Genomic DNA, 6000 nt, shown 5'->3' with positions numbered 1-6000 from the left:
TAGAAGTGTCATGCAGAAGTGAGAACATGACTACAATATCCACTACATGGTTGATTTAGTGACTTATATAATGTCATTTCTTATTCTCAATCAAGTATGTGATTAGATGCCATAACAGATAATATGCAATCTATGAAATATTATAGTGTTTGGGAACTTACTGACTTACTTAAAGATTACAATTTTATTAGTTGCAAATAGGTGTACAAAACTAAAAGGATTTCAAAAAAAAATTGTGGAATTTAAAGTTAAACTGGTAGCTAAAATTTTCACTCTGAAAGAGGGGTGGACAGTAAAGAAATATATATATTTTTAGATTCTTTCAGAGTGAATGTGACATTAATAACTTATTTTTTTATATGGAGTTACACCAAATAGATACTGTCTTTTCAAATGGACACATTGATAATAATATATATATATACTACAAGATCAGTGAGAATAAATTTATTTTTCTCATACTTTATGTACATAATATCTTGCTTACAAGTAGTGACCTTGAGGTATCTTTTGTTCTTTGCACTAAGTTTCATAAGGATTGTTCTCGCCATATATATGATTTATCTCAGAGGACATTTGCTAGAAATATTTAGGCTCCGTTCGTTTCACGGAAAATATCATGTTTCCGGAAAACATTTTCCTGGAAGTCATTTTCCAGGAAAATGACTCTATTTTCCGATGTTCGGCCAAAATCTTTTCAAAAGAGGAAATCTTTTTCCGCGATTTCAAGGGGGATTTTCCGTTGACCGTGTATTTTCCGCCATCCGAACACTGGAAATTTCGGAAAATATTTTCCTGTAAGTTATTTTCCGCGAAACAAATGGAGCCTTAATATACGTCACTGCAAGTCAAGAATTGCTCATGTCATTAAGGGTAATAGATCGAATCTATTACATTGACATTATTTAGATATTGAGAAAATCTAGTTAAATGGTGTACTTTGTGTCGGTGCACTTAAAAGTATAATGTATACTTAAATTTGCACTAAACTAAATATCGTTTTTGCAATGGGACTTCTAGGCAGACATCAATCAAATTCAAGACGTGATCACTGGGTTACTGCCAAGAAAATTTTAAGGTACTTAAAATAAGATAAGAGATTATATGCTGATTTACAAACATGTTCAATTCTTATAGTTAGTAGGATATTTAGACGTAAACTTTGCTGGATATTAGGATGACATGAGATCAATAACAGAATACATATTTTTGTTAGTAGGAAGTGCAGTAAATAAAATTCTATGTCATCTTCTACTATGTAAGCATAATTTGTAACATTCTTTTAGACTGTTACTTGGGCTATTAAATTTCGGAACCTCATTAAGGAGTTAATTGTTTTTAACTTTATGGATTGACCCATATATTTGTATTGAGACAATAAATTTGTAATATTTTTATTAACAACAGAGGTCTCGAGGGGTCTAAATATTTAGCAGTCAAATTTTTACCATAAAAAAACAGTACAGAAATGTGACGTTATAATATAACATATTTCCACAAATAATATAGTTGCAGATCCACTAATTAAAGGACTTCACTCTTATGTTCTTAAATGACATGTCATTAATATGAGTTTAAGAGTATCATGAGATGCTGTTGTTTAGTGGGAACTATTTTGATTTTACTCTAATAAAGTTTACTTCTATGTTCATTACACTTAGTAACGGTTTAATATGTATTAACTTTTGCATTTAATAAAATATTTTTGAATGTGTTTTCATTATGTTGAATACATATTGATAAAAGTCTCAAGGTATTGTATAAATCTTGAGTGAATGCTAGGAGCATCTAGTTATTAGCCTTGTGCATATGTTTTGTTATACATAAAAAAAAAATGTTAACCGTAAAGACAAGACATATGTAGGTTCATTGGAATCATAAATACATTGTCTAGTGGCATAAGTTTTTTGTGACGATTATGGTAAGAGAAATGTGACTGACAAATGGGATATCTTTATGAGAGATGTTATCCATTTGCCACACTACCATATTGAATTCATATCAATAAAGTTGAAAGCATTCGTGACCATGGAAGGCTTTGTGTGTATACATGCAGTTACCACCATGATTCGGTATTTGAGATTTTATGGGATGAGATTGACTATTAAGAATTATCTCTAAACCAAAGTGCGCACATATAATATAATTTCAATTAATATAATCCAAGTGGGAGAATGTAAGAGTTTTTCTAATGTGGACTACATTAATTGATATTATAATTTACCGTTTTATGGGGTTAGTCTAAGGTAAGATAGAATATTTCTTAATTAGTCTAATATGTGGTTGGCTAGTGTGGACCGAGTTAAGCCTAGCCCGTAAAGAGAGGGTCTAGTTGCAAACTCTATAAATAGTGTTAAAGTCTCTCCTCTAACCCTAATTTCTCACAAGTATCCTCACATAAGAAGCGTTTACCTAGCACTAAAGAGTGAGGGAAGAAGAAGAAGAAGAAGAAGAAGAAATGCTATACATGGGAGGTATCATTGGCTTGGAAGTAGTAAATATGTTGCGAGACTTATCAATACCCAGTCGATTCTTGATTCACATAAGATCATATTTAGGGATTTAAGGTCTCAATACCTATCTATCAAGCAAATTATGGAATATTGAATTACAAGCGAATCTATTGATTCACTACCAAATCTACTAATTCGATACATATCCATCAATTGTATTGATTTGTAATGTATAATGTCTTACCTTCTAACTTCATTTGTTTCATCGAAAATTTGATGTTCTTTAAAAATATTTTCCAAAAGGTCATTTTCTAGAAAAAAATGACATTTTTTTTTCTTTTGTGTTTGATTGAAATATAAAATGGATGGAATATTATTTTTCTTCATTTGGAAAGAAAATTTTGATTTGATTTTACTAAATAGATCGACATTTTCAAGTGCTAGCAATTTGCGCATGGACAGCCGAGGTACCGAGTAAGGCCACTGGGATACTAGGCCTATGCTTGAGTCTATCAAGATCAGGCCCGGGACCTCGGCACCCTAGCTTGGGTCCATCCAGGCTAGGCTCAGTACCCTCGTGCTTGTGCCCAAGACCCCAATGCCTAGGCCGAGTCTATCAAGGCTAGCCCCAAACTCCGACACCTATGCCTTGGCCAGTTCCATTGAGACGCCCTAGCACCAGATTCCATCCATGCAGAACATGCACACAACACGTGCATGACAATGCACAAAAAATCGTCACCGCTAGAGTAGTATAAATATTATTTTTCTCATGCAATTATAATTTAAGTAGAGATAGAAAGAGTCTTAAAGTTTTTCGAGCCATCTTTTATAATTTTGAATTTCCATAATGGATTTTGCTTCTTCTCTTCTTGTGGTTTTTTAGCAAGGGTTTTCTATGTAAATTCTTGTGTTCTCTTATTCTACTCAATTTTTATTTCGTTGTAATTTTCTGCATTGATCATAACAGCTCGCATGTAGTAAGGTTAGTAAATTTGCATTGCCACAAATTCAAGTCCACCAAGGAGGGAAATCAAGAATGATTCTCTACAAACTCTACTTCTTATAGATTGCTTCCATTTAAGTATGAAATCTGCAACTCAGGAAATCCCATCTTCTAATGGAAATCACTCAAGTCGTCCTTCTTTGGAAACTTGATTAGTTTTGAGTAGCCTTCAAGCCACAACGCCTTAAGATTTCTCAACCTATTAATACTAGATAGAAGGATTGCTAGTTTCTTGTAATATGTCAAATTCACATCCTCCAAAGAGACAAGATTTTTTATGGATGTAAGAAATTCTCTATTGACTCCTTTCTAAATCAAGTCTTCTCAAGCCTTTTAAGTTTATTTGTAATATTAGTGAATCTTCACAATTTTGAACAGTTATTAACACTGAGATGTTGAAGATTTTAAGGACCAGAGCACATCGGAGAGATGCTCCTAAGTTTTTGCACCCATGGAGATCTAAATCTCAAGACATATAATATTGGTCCGGAGTACAAACCACCGACTGTCATTCATTGAAGTAAATGAACTTCCATTTTTTTAAAGTCTCACAAGAAACTACTGGTCTGTCTGTCCATGTACAGGGTATTTTCATTTACAAAAAATTTCACACGTCATAAAAACATTATTGACAACATGATCAAGTAAATATGCAACTTTAATTGTTTCGGCACTACTGAGATGTTGGTATTCTGCAGATCTAATCCAACTAACTTCTTTGGACCATCTCTAAATTATGGAATCAAGGCACAATGAGGCCACTCAAGCCACTTCAATTCATTAGGGAAATAGATGGGTCTTTGGAAAGAATTATGCACAAGATGTAGGATGAGCAAACTCAACTTTCTAATATTTGTGAAAGCATTAGGACCAACATACAATGTTGGGAAAAATATCCTTTGCATAGTCCTCCTGTCGATGGTAACCTACTTTTGGCACGTCATTGATTTTCTTGTCAAACTTTGGCAATTTTTTTGCAGGATGCTTTTCCATTTATCTTCTCCTCTACCACACAATGAAGAACTAACACCCCAAGAGCCAAAGGAAGGCCACTGGCATAATGCAAAGCACCATCAACAAGTTTGCTGCTTTTTTCTATATTTGGACTTCCCCAAAAAGCATGCTTTTCAAAAAGTTCAAGAGGTTAACCATTCTTGAGAGCTATAACTTCTTATATATGATCCCGACCTACCCCATGAAATGTTAGCAGATGCCTATTGCGGAATACAACACTGAAAGCTAATCCAATACTTCTTGTACAAGCCTTTTGAAGTCATAAAGATTTTTCAATGAGTCTCTTCAGAAAATGTGTGTGGAACATGTGCACACTAGCACGGTGTGTGCACGATGCGTGCACAACAATGCACAAAGAATTGTCACCGCTTAAACAGTATAAATATTGTTTTTCTCATGTAATTATAAATCAAGTAGGGACAGAAATCAGGATGCAAATATAGTAAATCTTTCATGTAATTATAATTTTTCCATGAGTCTTAAGGTTTTTCAAGCCACTTTTTGTAATCTTTGAATTTTCATAGTAAATCTTGCTTCTCCTCTCCCTGTAGTTTTCAGCAAGGGTTTTCAACATACATCTGTGTGTTTATTTATTCTTCTCAATTTCAATTTTCTTGTAATTTCCAGATTGATCTTAACAACATTGTATTGGGTCTATATGCTCAAGGTCCCTTAACGTCATGTGGAAGTTTCAATTACATTTTCTTAGATCCAAAACAATCTCAAAATCAGGATACAAATATAGTAAGATCTACATTCCACGTAACGATCACACATTTGGATCTAAAAAGTAGAATCAAACACAACTACACATAGGGCCATGGCTAGAATTAAGTATGGTTCTAGGGTAGAATCTGAAATATAAGAATGAGACCAGTTGGAACTTGTTTGATTCCAAGTTCCAAGGTATGTATGTATGGTATGTTTAGGTTGCAAAAATTGGAGAATCTATTTCAACGAGTAGGTTCTAGGTTCTAAGTTGGTAAAACTTGGAACTTGGAACTTGAAACAAGTTTTTGTGTTTTTTTTTGTCTGTCTTCACGCAATCCTAAGGTATTCCATAGCATTCGATGGTGAATGTATAATCCGGAATCGCTTGTCTAAACTTTCATTTTATGATTGAGACTTTTACTTTATTCATATTTCATATTTTTCATGTGTCTAAGTTATAGTCAATGAATTATAGCAGCAAATGGTAGTCATTAAAAGTGATAATTCACTCTAATCGGTTAATCAATAATATAGGTAGAACTTAGGTAGTCTTTAGAACTTGTGACAGGGTAAGTTCTAAGTTTCAAGATATGAAAGATAAGTCCCGAATTCTAAAAAATGAGAAATTTGTTCCAATAAGTAGGTTAATGGTTCTAAGTAGAATCTGTATGGAACCTAAAACCGTTCATTCCTAGTCATAGCAAAGCAACTAGAGTTCACCAGCAGCAAAAGACTGACTTACTTGAAACCATGGCCAACCACCGTAGTGGCTCCAATGACTATATCCTCCACCACTTTGGAAAAATTAATCCCTAA

The sequence above is a fragment of the Eucalyptus grandis genome, chromosome 8 (genome assembly GCF_016545825.1).
Source record: "Eucalyptus grandis isolate ANBG69807.140 chromosome 8, ASM1654582v1, whole genome shotgun sequence".
Classification (NCBI taxonomy): Eukaryota; Viridiplantae; Streptophyta; class Magnoliopsida; order Myrtales; family Myrtaceae; genus Eucalyptus; species Eucalyptus grandis.
This window is presented reverse-complemented; position numbering follows the sequence as displayed.